General features: G+C 31.9%; 1 protein-coding gene across 1 annotated transcript in view; it reads right to left on the reverse strand.

The window, feature by feature from the left end:
* LOC140452084 (A-type potassium channel modulatory protein KCNIP2-like) overlaps positions 1-17,872 on the reverse strand; it is a 294,909-nt gene that overhangs the window by 190,904 nt on the left and 86,133 nt on the right. The gene's annotated exons all lie outside the window — the stretch shown is intronic.

Genomic DNA, 17,872 nt, shown 5'->3' on the forward strand with positions numbered 1-17,872 from the left:
AACAATATTTTATTGTGTTTATTACTAATAAGCTGCAATCCGTTTGCTTTACATAATTTGACAACGTTCTGTATAAACAAATGATATAAAATAATTAAAACTTACCTAAATAACGGTTTTTTCATAAAAATCGGGCAATTCAAACAACAAAACAGAACACATGTAAGCCAGTTAGTACACTAAAGGCTCAACGGTTGAATTATAAAGCACTTGTAACCGTAGTTCGCACGCGTTTGCATTTACCGATACTGACTCATTGAAAGATCGTTTCTTAGACCGAATCGTGATAACTTGCTTATTCACAAACCTGTGCGACATTAAGAAGTCAGTGATTCATAATCGGTTGATATATCGACTAGAAATCGTTAAAGGATACCCCAATGCTCTTTTAAATGTAGTGACATTGAATATGGTATAAATGTATTTTATTTTATGGGAGAATATTTCTGACAAAAATTTTGAGACACTAAAAATATCAAAACAACTTTTTTAAACTTCAAGTGTTATACCACCAAGGAGGGTTGTTTTTTTTAGAAAGATAGGTATTTTTCGAATATTTAGACATCTGTGTTCTTGTACTGATATCCTGCAAAGTTTCTTTAAATATGCCTGATGATAGAGGATATGTTCTAAACCCCGAAACCGATTTTTACTACCACTTTTTACTGCCAATAAAAATATATTTTTACATAAAAAATATATTTTTTACACTTACAAACACTTAAATTAATTAAAGACAAATGCCATTTTATTCAAGTGAGAGATAAAAATATCCGCTATTGGTAACTATTCAAACGCAGTTCCCCTTTCTGTTGCCTCTTTCTAAACGAAAATGAAAGTCTAAACGTGTCGTAGAGGAAGTTCAGTCACGCATACTGCCGTTAAAATATCCCTTTACGTTCACCAAGAGTTTCACGGAGGTCAAGGTAGCGACAGAAATTTTTCGGTTACTTTTTCAGTTTAGTTCAGAGTTCAGCCGCTCATTACTCACCGTTTCGGTCATCCCAGGTACCTAAAGTGTCAAAAGAATTGAGCTCTGACGGCGCTCTCTCCAGCTTATCTATACCAGGAGACCTGAATATTTTATAATTTTCCAATAACTTCCTGATACATCCACCTATCGAGACTAATATCTTTTTTACACGGTCTTGTAGATATATCCACTAATACATACAGTTGGTACAGTATAAATCCCGATGCACGTCATTATCTATGTCAGAGATCTAAGTTGACATTGTTGCCAAATTACAAAAAAAATTCCTGAATTCATTTTAAATCGAATGTATATAGCCATCTCTTCCAATATTGTGTCGGTTATAATAGTTTTAGGCAATTCCTCAATTGATAATTTTCTCTGTAAAATAAATTTTGAATTAAATTTTAAGAAATACGAGCACTGGTTTCCATTACACTCTGTATACTAAAGTTTGAATGTGATGAGTTTGGTACGGTGGTACTTAGAAAAATATGGGCTTTTAATTTTTTTAGATAAAAATATGCCCTTTCTATTTAAAAAAAATATCGATGGCGTCACATCTGCTAAGATAGTGGGGATAAAAGTTTTTTTTCCAAAAAGCATAAAATAGTCATTATTTTCAAATTTAACTTTGACTCCTATGCCCTTATTAATAACCCTTAATTTCTAATTAATTAATTAATTATAATAATAAATTAATTCGCACCCACAAGGGTAACCCTCGGAATTTTATATATAAACTGATTTAAATTCAATTTATCTATTAAACGTTTATATATTAACGGAATTTCTGATCCCGTATCAATGAGTATCTGTACCTTTTTACCTTTAATAAATCCATCAACCAACACTAAATTCAATCTTTGATGTTCCACTTTATTTTCCGTTAATTTAATAAATTCGCGTGGATGATTAACAAATTCGAGTTTGCTGTGATTCTTATTTAGTGGACGCCTTCGTGAAAATACGAACCGTGAGATCTGTTGTCTGATGTTGTTTTATGATTTACGTCTCTTCTTTGCGGTCTATTGTTTCCAAAACCATTTCGGTCATCTCTGTTGTTATGGCATTGCCCGCTCCTATTATTGTTGTGATAATTTTCCGTGTTTCCTCCATTTGCTACTGGTCGGTTGTGATTGTACATATTATCATTTCTATTTTGTCTATGGTACTCATTATTATCCCTGAATCTATTCTGTCGAAAATTATTATTAAATTAACCTTGTGGTCTATTGACTTGATTGTTATTTTGGAATCTATTCGTATGTGGTGTTGTTCGATTTCGGTCGTGACTTCTCCGCTCTTTTCTACGTGCTTCCCGCACTTGTAAAAATTGGCATGTCCCCGCCAAATTTGATCTTAATGTCACTAGACATTTGTAGATAACTTCTCGATTTTCCCGAACAAAAGCTCTTTTTCCTAACCTAACCTAACGTTACCTTCTTGTAAATCTCTCTCCAGTTTCCATTCCACCTTCTCTATTCCCTCTTGTATTCCTTTGCGTGTTTTCTCTTCCACAGTTTCTATTTGTTCATGTAAAATTTCTATATCCTTCCTCTGACTCTCTAGTTTTATATCTGTTTCTTCCGCTATTCTATCGACTTCCTTTTGTATTTGTTGTAGATAACCTTTCACTTCGTATTCATATTTCTCTAATTTGTTTTCAATCTGACTTATCATTTATTTATTTTCTTCTCTAATTTTCTCTTGATGTGCTTTCATCATTGTTCTATTTTCTTTTTACTGTTTCATATTTCTTGTTTCTCCTCAACTACGGTATCATTTGGTTCATTATGAGACACATCTTCCAAAATTAGTTCTTCCTCTTTGTTATCCTCTTTTATTTCCTGCATTTTACTTTGTTGTCGTGTGACCGACATTTTTTTAACAAATTTCACCAGTATCCACAAAAATCCCAAAGTTTTCCCAAATTTTATCAAATATACTAAATCCCTTTAAATAAATATGTCCTTTAGAATGTTTGTAAATTCACAGGTAACAATTTTAAAATTTTAGAGAAAAAGAAGATATCCAATGATATAAGATATATGCTTCTATTCCTGTTCTATCTTACACTATTTACTAGGTATTTCTTCACAGCCCTCTACGTTGGGAGACAGTTAATATGATATTGTAATTTTGAAATATTATGATAAAACAATAATTAAATTAATTATGATCTAATTAGCTAATTAAAACAAAAAAAATGTTATTTAATGAATTTTATTACGAATATGTGAATAAATTTTATTAACGACGCCAATTCCATAATTCGTCTGTTTTCTTATCTCAGGGTTCCTATTTGAGTTAAAAAAAAAATACCTTTCTCTTCAATAGTGTTCAATAAGAAGGGGAGTAAAAGGAATAAATAAAAAAAAACTCAAATTTGTGCAATACAATTAAAATATAATAGTAAAATAAACCATTTAAAACTGTTTATACAACTAACGAAATCCCTTAGAAATAATTGTTTCCCAAATCATATAGCTTTCACATATTATAAAATTACAATAGGAAAATTAGTCCAATCTATTGTCTCGTCTCAATAATTTTTTCTCTGCACTTTATGAAAACGATTCACCTTAATTAACTCTCTATCGAAAAACTCCTTCCCTGGTTCTGCTTATAAAAACAGTCCTGGCGATCAAAAGAACATTTTGACATCAGTTTCTATCTCCTTTTGGGATTGCCCCTTTCTGCTTAACTACCAATCTCTCCGGGAATAATAATTTGTTTGTACTTACAAATTCTGCACCCTTTTCATCCGGCAAATCAGCTTTCAAAACTTACTGACACTACTATTTTCACAAAATCTATACTTTTCTTTCAACGTTTAAAAAAAATACACACACACTTGTCGATTTGATCTTTCCTCCCTTCTCGTCCACCAGCAGATGATCACTTTTTCTGCTTCAAAAATCATTCTCGTCTCTTAATCCCTTCCATAATTTTCTGTTGACCAATCAACATCCTCGACTCAATTCTCCAAACGCCAACGCTTTCCAATTACCATAATTGTGTACAAAAATATAGACATATAGACAAAGACTTTCTACTTTCTACTAATACTCTTAATGACTTGTTTCGTGGTTTAATCCTTGAAAAAATGCAAGTAGATTTGATATTTCAATATAACATTTTATTTACTTAAACTAATCTTAAATACCTATCCTAATTTGAAAAGTCCGAAATTTACCGTAAATCTAAAATTGAAAAAGTCTCTTTTCTTCACAAAACAACAATAAAATTAAACCGTATATCTAAATATGATATAACTATAACATGATTTTACAAATTTTTGTGTCTTCTTCTTTTTCTCTATTAATTTTTCTTTATATACATTTTCGGATCATATCAATATGTATAAATGCTTATTTTTATCAGGTAATGTTTTAATGCCGTACCCCTGTTTTTATACAGACTACCACAACCTTCTTCACACAATTTTATTTCTCTGCATCGTAGTTGCCTGAATTTCGCTAATCTCACTACTGTCAAGGGAATCTAAGTTTCGTCTTTCACATGTTTCTTTTACTACTCTGGTTACGATGTTGTCTTTTAAGTAGTCTTTTTTGACACACACAGCCACATATATGCCAGGTAAGGTATAAGTAATGGGACGAATTGTGAGTTTACGTTTAGAAGGCAGCAGTTATCATATTTTATTTAACAATAAGGGATCTAAGATCGCTTGTTTCTGAGGTACAGTATGGTACATTTGGAAAATTAAGGTTTTCGGTATATATATTTATATATATATATATATATATATATATATATATATATATATATATATATATATATATATATATATATATATTGTTATGATATGTAAAATCGAGAAAAATATTGGTTTGTTTAAAAATATTTCAAAATTCAATAACATTAAAATAATTCAGATAAGTAGGATAATATCCAACAAACATTTCGAAGAAGGAGAGTTATTAATTTCTTGAATTACCTGTACCAAACAAAAAGTAAGCTTTGCATAAATTATTTCTTTGTTATACTTGAGTGACCCGCATAATTTTAAGTGAAAACAAAAAGACAATTGAACGGGGTTTTCCAAAATACATTAATGCAGTGATTAGGGACAAATAGAAGAGATTTTAGATAGAGGTTTTTGTTAGTTTTTAAGAATTATAGAAAATATTATTTGTAAATAAGTTTTAGGAAATTTTATAATTATAGGTAAAAATTTGTTTGTTATCGAAATGAAAAAATGGGGGAATTGTGACGAGTTTTGATTGGCGGAGATTGAAAGGTATGTAGGAATGAAAGTGTAGCTAGATTTAGGAGAGAGAAAAGAGTTCAGTTGGTTTTCCAAATCTGTAAGAGGAACAGTGGTTGTTCTCTGGCGGGTTCCTGAAATGTAGCAAGCAGTAGTGTTGAATGTTAGTGAGTTTTTGTGGAGTTAGTGTATCTGACAGAAGCTGAAGCAGAAAAATATTGTAAGTCATATTTCTCTACTTATATTCCAAGAGTCACTGTTCAGGCCAACGAGAGATTCAGTTTATCGTAAAGAGAAGATATTCCAAGAGTCATTTTTCACTCGGGCCAACGAGAGATTCAGTTTATCGAGAGGAGAAAGGCTATCATAATTTGAATGATTTGTGCTTTTGAAGGAGATCATTAAGGACGATATACTTGCAACAATCTGTGTAAGATTGCTGATTACATAGGGAGCGGTTGAGAGGAGATAATATAGTCTACAAGGAACAAGGATTTGGACCACTCATCATCAGAGAGAGATATTTTGTTTTCTGCAGTTTTTTCTTTTATTGATAACACAATTTTTACACTTAATTTAGAAAGGATATAAATATTTTGATTAGGAGAGTTAGAATAGTTCGGAATTTTGAGATCCCAATTAATATTGTTTGTACCATAAATTTTGATTGTTCACGTACGGAGAACAAAATTTTGAGAATCCTTATATGAGATTTGTTTATTGAAAACTTTTGAGTGTGAATTATTTCATTATTTTATTTCAATATATAGTGTTAGATCATATGTGTTTTTTATTATTCCGGTATTCTCTGGACCTTACCTTTCACATGTAATAGCATAGATATTGAAGCACGAATTTAACCCTGAGATAAAAGAATTAAAAATTGTGATAGAGTCATAATCATATCATTTAAATAATTTTAATTAATCAAAAAATTTAATTAGCTAATTATTGCTTGGCGCACCAAGACTTTAAATATCACAATAATATATATATATATATATATATATATATATATATATATATATATATATATATATATATATATTATAATTCGTAGAAGAATATTTAAAATATGATCCATTAAAAATGGATACATTTGGAGTAGAAAGGTATTAAGCACTGAAAAAAAAACTGAAAAAAAGTCATAAGAATTTTGGTTTAATTGGATATTTTGATAATAATACCCCACATAAAGGTTCCAAAAAAATATTTATTCATGTAAGCGTCGAATTAAAAAATTTTAATTTTATTTTTTGATAACATTTTTTGAGTACACTTGTATATATACATAAATTAAGACATGTCGTGCTATTTTTATTCCTTTAAGTAGTGGTATCATTTATAACAAGTCTCTCTAGATATCCTCTGTATTAAAATATTTTATAAAAGTTAGATTGCCTATATTTTTCGGCAAAACCTTCTTGTAAAGAATACGTTTTATATAAAATATCTTGGAAATACAGCATTGCATGTCTCACACCAACGACCCTTCTGGAATATTCTAGTTCGTGAAACAAGAAAATTGCGGAAAATGTAGTTAGTTCTGGGCTGTAAAATAAAAGGGTTATTTTTATTTAAGCTATATTTCGAAGAAAATTTCAAATTTGATAGCCGCATTGAACAATTTCATAATAAATTAAAAGATGATGGATGAAGTAGTCAGTATAAAAATGAGAAATATCTCAATTTTCCCAAACTTACTACAGTTTTTTTGGATTAAAGCAGATATCATCAGGTAGAAAGACTTTCTTCGGGTAGAAAGACTTGTAATTCATCGAAAGATTCAACTAATGTCTCCAAAATACTTCTCACATTCAGTGGTTCGCGCACAGATGTACAACGCATTGGACGTTTTTGGGGTTTTCTTCACCAGAGCAGTAGCAAGCTTTTCCTCAAAGTTCCAATTCTTTGCAACACACATTATATATATATATATATATATATATATATATATATATATATATATATAGGGTAAAGGGAGGAGAGATGGACAAGTTTATCTTACTCTGTTGTATCGTTTAACCTTAGTTGCTTAAGGGGGGGATGACGGATGATCTAATCTAGATTAGATTATCCGTCATCCTCCCCCTTCCAGATTATGAAATTCTCATTTTTCTTTTCTACACAACTCCCTCAGGGTTTGGTTTTCGGTCCTCTGGGGACCTCAGTCTTCTGTAGTCTATCCGTTTATCACAACTTTCTCAAAAACACCTTAATTTTCATTCTCTTTACTCAAATTTAACAGAGCCACCTACAACAATTTTATTTTACTATTATTATAGTCAATATAGACCAACAGTTCATTTAACTTACCAACTTATAACTTAATCTTTTATTTTCCTATGTACCTAGTGTTGCTTTATAACAGATAGGGCCTTTTCTCAAGTTATAAGTTGAGTACATTACGATCAATATATTACAAAACCACTCCCAACCATCAATTTTTGTCCATTTCATATACTTGTCAACACACAAAATATAACTACATCACTCAGTCTGTTAACACCTAATCAGATATTTATATTCATGAACTTGTAACTCAAGAAGTTTCAAATTTACCAGGTACCAAATGTTGTTTTTTGACATACAGGGCCTAATATAATTGAGTTATAAGTCAATTTTTACATGAACTTTATATTACAATAGTTTTATTTCATTCATTGAATAACATTCTCACATAATAAATATATTAATTCCTATACTTTTCAAGAACCAAACTTTCCACCTGTGTCTAGTTTCCATTTTCCAGGTACCAAATGTTATTGAAACATAAAGGGCCTTATATTAGAATCTTTTTCATCACACCACTTGACACTGTATAGTTGGTTGCCTAACTATAATCACATAATTTTCTCATCACAATTTCATCTCACATACATAATTTAAAACAACAACATTGATGGTTGATACTGTTATAATTTTGACGTGACAACGTCTTAAATTAGGTTGTGGCTCGGAGTCATTCATGAAAAAGTGTAACGCCCGCTCACGTCTGTTACAGTGAGTCACCGAACGAGAGAGAGGCCCGCCGGACCGACGAATGCCTTGCGTCTCTCTCTCACTCAAACATGATTGGTCCGCTGCGCGCGCTGCACTAGAGAATTAGGCGCGTTGAATCGGTGCGTGCTTCCGTGCTTGTGTCTCTGTCTTTCTCGAGCGTTCTTGGCGTTCAAGACACATTACAGCAGAAACACTTCCTTTCATTTCATGTTTCTCCTATCATCGTCCTATCCTCAACAAAATCACTCAAATAGAAATTAGTTAAGTTTAAGTTTACATGTACAATGTTTTAGTAAACAAAATATATTGCTATAGTTAAAATTTGTGCAATTCTTATTTTCATTCAATTCCTTGTTCCTATTGTGCAATTTAATAATATTTATATCAATAAATATTCTACCGAGAAAAAGACGTTGTCACGTAAAATCTTCGCCCGTAAAACCGACTTTACAGGCAACCGATTTTTTAATTTTATTTCAACTTTCACAATTTTAAATATATTACTTCATATAATAACGGTGGCTTCTGTCTCAAATAGACACATACAGTTACACTGACTGCTCTGTCATGACTTTCGTCATAACCTGTTAAGATTGTCATTTCAATCAGTTGCTTTAATAAAGTCCTCGTAGACATACCGTCTCAGGACATATATTGTAAGTATTAACCACATTTCACATTAACCTTAGTCAAAATTTAAATCATTTCATGTTCTTTTTAATTAAGTGGTTAAATATTTTAGGACACTGATGATGGAAAACTTATTCCGAAAACGTTTTGTCTTTTTAACATAGCCCGACTGGGTTTTTTATATACCTTTTTATAAAGGATTTTATTGGAAAATTTTTTATTATATGGTATACAGCCAACTACAGGAACTTAGTTTCCTTGTGAATTTTATTTGAGTTTTTCAAATTTCATTTTTTGTAAAAACAGGTGGTTTTGACCGATTATTTGTTAGTTTAATATGGAACTATATTTAAAATGTGTATTATAGAGTAAGAACTACTGCTGCTTATTTTAAAGTCTGCTTATTTTAAACAATACGGCTGGTCCATCTGTCCTCTTATTTAAGGATAGATGGATCATTTGCGAGGAGGAGAGTTGGACCAGTACGTTTTGTTTTAGGATTATGCCCAATAAATATATTCGCAAACAAAATACACATAAGAAAGGTAACTGGACCTCTAGGGAGCTAAGTGATGCCGTAGATGCTGTAAAGAATGGTGATATGGGTATTAATGAAGCCGACAAAGCATTTGGAATACCCAGAACGACTTTTAAAAGTCGAATAAAAACAAACAATATGAATTAGATGAACCGATTGGGTCCAGATTGTTCTTTAGGAACTGCTGTTGTAGCTAAAATGGTTAGCCACATAAAAAAACTACAAAAAGCAGGCTTTGCACCAACCAGAACTGAAGTAAGAACCATGGCCTTTAATTTAGCTCAGCGATTAGGAATCCCAAATAAATTTAATGTAGAAGAAGGTAAATTTTTAAATTCATAAATCTGATACAAGAGTAACTTATTGTCTACTTTTAGGTAAAGCTGCTAAAAAATGGTTACAACTCTTTTTAAAAAGAAGACCTGAAATTTCAATTAGAAAAGCTGAGAACACCTCAATGGTACGAGCTTTAGGAATGTCCAAAGAAACAGTCGATAACTACTTTTCTGATCCCGAGAGAATTATAACCGAATATAATCTTTATGATGAACCCGGACACATATTTAATACTGTCGAAACAGGATTACAACTGAATACTAGAACCGGTCAAGTTCTAGCAGAAAAAGGTTTAAAATGTGTTCCTAGCGTAAGCCCTGGGAAAAAAGGTGAAACGATCAGTGTAATAGCTTGCTGTAGTGCAGAATATTAGGATGTCGGAAAAATCAGCATACGTTAACAGTGACATTTTCTTAGAATGGTTACAAACACACTTTTTGTCGAGAAAGCCTCCAGGTAAAACCTTATTAATATTAGATCGCCACACATCCCAAACGACCAATCTGGATCTACTAGAATTTGCAGACCAAAACGAAATAATTTTATTTTGCTTACCATCCCACACAACACATTAACTACAGCCTCTAGATCGTGCTATTCTTAAGTCACTTAAAAGCAACGTTTATGCTAAATACCATTTTATGGTACAGAATAACACAAACAGTGTTCTAAAACGCCTTCAGTTTGGTAAACTCTTAGGTCGAGCATGGGGAAACTCAGCAACTGTCCAAAATGCGGCTTCTGGATTTAAATCCACGGGAATTTATCCGTTCAATCCATTAATAATCCCAGAATATGCATTGTTGACACACACCCCATTAGAAACAGAAACAATGAATTTTCCAGTTAGATCAGAATCTCCTCAACCAGGTCCCTCTGGAATCAGTGGTAAAATATCCTTGCACGGTAGACCAAACAAGTCATCAATTACTAATGAAGATATAACTCCCGGAAAGGCTCTTGATGAGGTAACGCCCGTGCCTGTTTGGCCCTAGCCAAACATTCTCTAGAAAATAGCCATTCTTTTGATTTTGAAAATCTACAGATTTTGGAAAAAGAAAAACATTACAACAAAAGATGCATATTGGAGATGATTCACATAAAAAATGATCCAAATTCCATCAATAATAAGACTGACATCAAAGATCTTTCCAATATGTATCATAATTTAATAAATTGAGTTGTTTTTTTAAATGCACTATGGCAGATATTTGAGATACGACCCTGAACCATTCCTATTTTAAGATATCTGCCAGATGTCATCTGTCAATGTCAGATACCAATTTTTAATCCATGTTAAACTTTTTAAAAAAGTGTAAACATGAAATTCAATTGTAAAATGTAATGTTTAAAGTTTAATAAAGTGCCTATTGAAAATGGCAAATTTGCCTAAACGTTTAAGCAAAATTTAAATAGTTTTATTTACATCAGACCGACAAACCAATGAAATAAAGAAGTTTCTATTTAAATATTTACATATCGATTACCCTCTGGGAATCAAAAGCTGGTTGCTAAAGAGAAGTGGTCGTTTAAGAGAAAAAATTAAATCAACTGATCTCCATTTTATAAAAACTTTTCAATTTATTTAAAAAAATTCAGATTCACATTTTATTAAAAGCTTAGATCTATTTGTGAACATGTTAAAATTGATTTCATTAATAAAATAGGCTCTAAAAAAATCTCTGAGACTTACAAAGTATTCAGATAAGTTTGATATATTCGACACTGGAAAAACTTCAGCTGATTTGTATCCATTTTTTAAAATTTTTAAAGTAATAATATTTTAACTCTATCGAATGCTGTCTTGTTGTCGATGAATATTTTATAAAGTACTAAATTAATTAATTCACGGGTCGTCCTTCTCGTAAAAGCTAAAGCCACACCATATTCTCTAAGGGGTTAAATTTTAGTTTTTTAATTTTCTTATCTTGAATAATCCCTAGGATATGCTTTAATATTAATAAACTAATGAAGGCCACATAAAAAAAATTAGTTAGCTTGAGCCATGATAAAGATGCATTGTGTACCAATAACTGGTCTATTTAGGCTAATAAGTAAAATAAGGGATATTAATGAGCCAAATGTCTGTAGGTCACGTTTACGGATTATCCAGAATAGTTAAAATTTCTGTAACGGATTATTAGGGTTTATAGCTTTACCCAACAAAGCACATAAATTGTAACTTTGCAAATTAGCTACAAAATATTCAGAAACACATCTATTGAAATGGTATATCTGTACACACAATTTTCACTAAGGATGTTTAAAAGAATTATTTGAAGACAATTTAAGTATTTTATTAATAGATAAATTAGTACAAGCGTCACGTTCAGATGTTTATCATTTATAGCAAAATGACAAACCAGAGACTCCAAATTACCAGAAAGATAAGTAAATTTATGGTAATGAAAATTCAACTCGGTAGTGAGATAAATAGGTAAGTCATCTTCTTTTTGTCTTTCTGTGGCATTGTGTACCGGCTTGTTTTTTTATGTCATAGTCCCATCTTATAGTTTATTTTTATGAACGAGAGAGTAATTAGCATAATTTTAACTGGTAGCTCCGACCACTCCATGGGCGTGCTCAAGAATAATTGAAAAATTACTTTGAATAATTGTAAAAAATAAATGAATTATTTCAGTGTTATAAAGTGTTATGTGTATGTAAACAAAAGTGACCTCTTTTATCACACACTATATTAGAACTGACTGGCCTACATTAAAAAGGGTTTTAAAAAATTCACATTTTTTTTTAATTTTTAAAAATTACAAAAGAGAAAAAGAGTTTTTAAAACCGTCTAAGGTATGTTAAATAGATGAATAAAAATATTAATATAAAACTTACAGCTACTTGTTACAAATCCAAATCAGATTCAGAAGATGAACTTTCAGAACCAAGATTTATAATAACTGGCTCGATCATTTTATCAGTAATATTGTCCAGCTTCCACATTTTTTCCTCTTCTTTACTAGTGTGATTTACTGCCTTTTCCCAGTTTTCAGGTTTTACAGTATTTACGGCCTCCAAAAACAACTGTTTAACATCATGAATTTTAAAAGTGGTATTTTTTCTTGAAACTTCACTCTTTATCTGTGCCCATACCAGTTCAATCGGGTTTAATTCACAATGATATGGTGGGGATCTAAGTACTGTCATTCCACGATTTTTGGCAATTTCATCAATTTCGTATTTTTTAAATTTTTCTTTATGAAGGACACACAACGAATAAAGTTCCTTTCTTATAGATCCGGGATGGTACGTAATATTTTTTGAACTCAGCCAATTCTGCAAGTCTTTTTTTAACCACTTGGTTGTGGGCAGTCCTTCTATAAGTCTGGAGTGATAACTTGCATTATCCATTACTATTACACAGTTCTTAGGAAGAAGATCTATCATTTGTTCGAACCATTCTTGAAAGACATCAGCGTTCATGTCTTCATGGTAGTCACCGGTACGAGTTGATTCAAAAGTTAATAAACCACCTTCAACAAAACCGTCTGAACTGCCAATGTGTACTATTATCAGCCTGCGTCCCTTTCCTGATGGTGGGTTTAAACCAGTAGATAAGTTATTTACAAAAGCGTGCCTTTGACTTGTAACAGTTTCATCCTGCCAAAATTTATTTGGTGTATGACCCTCGTTGATCCATGTTTCATCAAGATAAAATATTTTTCTTTTTTGGTTTCTCATTTCCTTTATGGTTCTTAGATAATGTCTTCTCCATATGACAATATCGCTTCTTTCTAATAAAATAGACTTTCTGGGATTCTTTTTCCAGCGGAAGCCTATTTCTTTTAAAAGTTTCCATAACGTACTTCGACTCATTTCTGGGTAATCCTTATCATCTCGAACTGAGACAAGAACTTTATCCAATGTTGGAAATTCTTGTCTAAAGAAGAATTCATGCACTTTCCGTCGAAGTCCTTCTTTAAAATGATATTCTATTTGAAATTTTGGTTTCCCTGGAGCATTACGTGGCATTTGAAAACTACCACATTTCTCTTCTTTAATAACTCTGTAAATCGTAGATTTCCCAACACCAAGTGTACTGCTAACTAACTCAACGGTCTCATCAACACTTTCACATAAACGTTTGTCTGTAAATGATTTAAAACAATTAAATATTAATGTTTTTTCATTAACTGTTAGAGGACCAATTTTTCGGCGTTTACACGGCACTTCCAAATTTTCCATAACACTAGTATACACAATAAACTGCACCTTGCAACTGAAGTACCTACTTTTAGTGAACTGTTAAGAATTTTGAATACGCCACTTGGACCTTCCTATATACAAAATGGAAAAACCTACTATCACATTTTCTGTGGAATAAGTTTAGAAGGTAATTATCTAGTCAATTACTGTCGTAGATTCCTGGAATTAAAGAATTAAATGTTTGATTGTTGAAACCCTTACTTCGTGGAATGCACTCATTTCAGATAAAATAAAACGTTTTATTTTATCTAAAGAATTAAACTTTATTTTGCAAATAGGCAAAGAATTAAACTTTATTTTGCAAATAGATAAAATAAAACGTTTTATTTTATCTAAAGAATTAAACTTTATTTTGCAAATAGGTAGGTACTTATTAAACTTTTATTGGTTATATATAACCAATAAAATAAACATCTTACATTTCTTGCAAATTCATTAGTACCTGTTAACCTCCATCACTCCGACACTGGCAACCTTATTTAGGGATTAGTAACCCTCACAACTATTGTATTCTGTTCTGCTCCAACCTTTATACCTGCTGGTCATACTCAATTTAAAATTGTTTTCCTATATATTTCTGTAAACTTGTTGACAAATATCTGTTTTTCATTGAGTCACCCGTATCAACAGTTTAGGGATTTGCATACATAATTTATTGTTTTATTACTCTCTCATACATAAAAATACACTATAACCCATTAGCAACGAGAAAAGAAAATATTTTTTATATGCAATAATTTTATTTAAAACTACGCAAAAACAACTTATTTTTGTTAAATTTAAGCCGAAATAAAAAAATTCTTTTTTTTTTTGGAAAAAAAAGGTGGACCGATACGGGACCACTAGGCGTTTAGCAAGATAAAATATTGAAACAATTCATTAATTTGTCCCATTTGTATGAAATGGTTTAAAACATGAAATGCAAAGCCCAACGTTGCATTTTTCACACATTGTACGCCCTTTTGAACTGCACACTGGCATGGCGCACCGCTTTCTTTTGCCCTTAGGTACAGAGATAATCCAATGATCCTTGCAGTCAAACCTGACTCAGTCAGACACTCGAAAATCACTTCCTGCTGCTCTACCTATTTTTCCAGTTCTTTTAGCGGGGACTTTATATGTCGTTAAGTAGGTCTAACAATTGAATGAATCGTAAACATTTTCTGAGTTTTGTATAAAAATACTTTTACCTGACAAATACTTCTTCTAAACTCTAAGAGACTAATATTCTTCCCGGATTTCCTACATATGGTCCAAGCATTTTGAAGAGCTGCATTTTTTGGAATGTATGCCGGCTCGGTAACTAAAAAAAAATTACCCATATATTTTCATTTATATAAATATTGCTCTTTTCTTCTTACCAATATATATTACTGTCCATGAGATCAGTTCCTCCCATGCTGTTATTATACTGCGAAAGAAGATATGGCCTAGGTACTTGTATTGTCTTGCTATCCCTTTTGGAATATCTTTCTACATTTTTGACCGGCTGAACACCAAAACATATGCTTGCAGCTGTTACAACTTTGTTGTCCCTCCAGCGAACATATTGAATACCAGTCTCCTTATTCAACGTTGAACAATATTCCCCTCGTGCCCTCTTTTCCATCGTCTTTTTGGAAACAAGTGGACAATTTCTAGGAATTCTATTATCCCTCACAGTACCTGTAACCTCGTACCCATTAGCTTTTAGAGTACTTAACAGTTTGTACTGGTAAATAAATTATCAACGAAAAACTTGTATCTCAGAGATCCTTTGTCACCCAATTCTTCGATCATCTGTACCATGGGAGCTGCATCTTTTTCGAAATATTTTTGATATTCTTCATTAATCTAGGATTTTTTCCCTGATATACTTCAAAGTTTATCAAATATCCGCTAGGTGTATTCATACACCACACCTTATAGCCAAACCTTAGAGGCTTTCCTCTGATAAACTGTTTACATTCATGATGCCCAAAGTAGCGTATCATCAATTCATCATAAGCTGTATTTTCTTCTGGGACAAAATGCTCTATGAACGATTTTTTTAACATATTTGTAAGTGATCTTAGTTTGTACATTTTGTCATTTTTATCTATATTATTATTGTCTGCAAAATGAAGTAAACGAAAAATTTGTAAAAACCTGTCACGTCTCCTTGCATCAGACACCAGAATATTTTGCATGTCAGGGCTTCTCTCCCAGTAGCTTCTTTTAGATGATAGCTTATTATATCCGCTTACTAAGAGAATTGCCATAAATACTTTCAATTCAGGAAGTGTCACGTTAGGGTTCGGTTGATTTATCAGTAGAGCATATTTTGTTGTTTCAGACACTATCATTTCTAGCAACTCATCAGTAATAAATAATTCAAACAGTTGCACACAACTAATCTCTGAATATTTACTGTAATCCCCTTTTGGAAAGTTGCGCGGCATATAATGAAGGTCTCCGTCAATATAAGTTGTAGGTTCTGGCAGATTAATTACCATTCGGGGATTTGTATTAGTTTTTATTTCATAAGAACTATTTACGCTCTGCAAATCCTTATCATAGCTTGCTTCTAGGTCTGATTGTACACCTCCTAGACGTTCAGAGTCTGCAAATACAACTTCCACACCTGCACGAAGTTGACGAGGATTCAAGTTATCCAGGTCACCACCTTCGTCTTCGTCACCTGAATCCTCATCCCTAAGGAAATTTGATTCGGGCGGCTCAATAAAAATGTCTGTTACATCATCTTCTTCATATGCGATATCTAAAGCTTCCTGTAGTGTAATTCCACTGAAATTATAAAAAGATATGTTTTGACTACATAACCGCCTAGTGTTTCCATATGGGTACAGCAATATTTACATGAATTTTTAACTGCCCCTTGTAATTTTGATACAAAAATATGCACACTACGTTATATTTTAAGATCTTTTAAAATAAGTAAAATTGATTTGATCCTAGTATTCCCAAAAAAAGGTACTGAAAATTTACTTACATAAATCGGATGTCCATTATCAAACACTTTTTACTATAACACGATTTTCTAACTTCCTTAGCTTGTGAAATCTAATAAAACACTGATGAGTATTCATCAACGCAGGTTCAGACAAGTCTAAATAAAGTATACATGCGGTAAATGTAATGTTGGTTGCCTGTTTTATTATAATTTTATTGTGTTGAACAATACCTTTACAGCTGGATCCATATGGTGACTGTAGGTGCTAATGGGTTAAATTTGGACGTCTTCTTGGCCTCTTAGATAAACATACTCGTCTACTGTCTCAAGTGCAGTGTTATTTCTAATTACATCTTGGACACCCAATAACTCTTTGTACATGGTTTTTGATTTTGTCAAGTTCATTTTTAGACCAACTAAATTGCTAGCTAAAATTAGGTCTTAGGTGTATAAGTTCTTGTAGTTTTGTAAATCTTAGATGGCTGAGGTATATTACATCAATGGATAGGCCTTTGTTCTGTCCTTCATTTGGCTGATTTTTTTATTTATTTTCTAGAGTTACAGTAAAGAGCTTTGGTAATATCGCGTCTCCTTGTCGGACGCCTCTGGTAGTGGAAAATTCTGGAGTGTTTTTATAAATTTTTTACCTTAGCTTATGCTTGTCTGTATACATTTGCTAAAGTCTCTATGAACGATTTGCCAATGCCTTGCCAATCTATGAAGATTAAGGCTAGAGGTATTTTATGTTCTTTAGCTCTACTCATTAGTTCTCGAAGAGTATGGATATGATCCATGGTACTGAATTCACTTCTGAAGGCAGCTTGCTCTTTTGGCTGTGCAGCATCTAATGCATTTGTTAATCTGTTGTTAATAATCTTTGTGAATATCTTGCATACAATTGGTAGTAGACTTATAGGTCTGTAGTTTTTGATATCCTCTTATCTACTTTTCTCATGAATGAGAATTATGTTTGCTGTATTCCCGTGGTCTGGTATACATTTTGATCTTAGT

Source organism: Diabrotica undecimpunctata, chromosome 10 (genome assembly GCF_040954645.1).
Source record: "Diabrotica undecimpunctata isolate CICGRU chromosome 10, icDiaUnde3, whole genome shotgun sequence".
NCBI classification, from domain to species: Eukaryota; Metazoa; Arthropoda; class Insecta; order Coleoptera; family Chrysomelidae; genus Diabrotica; species Diabrotica undecimpunctata.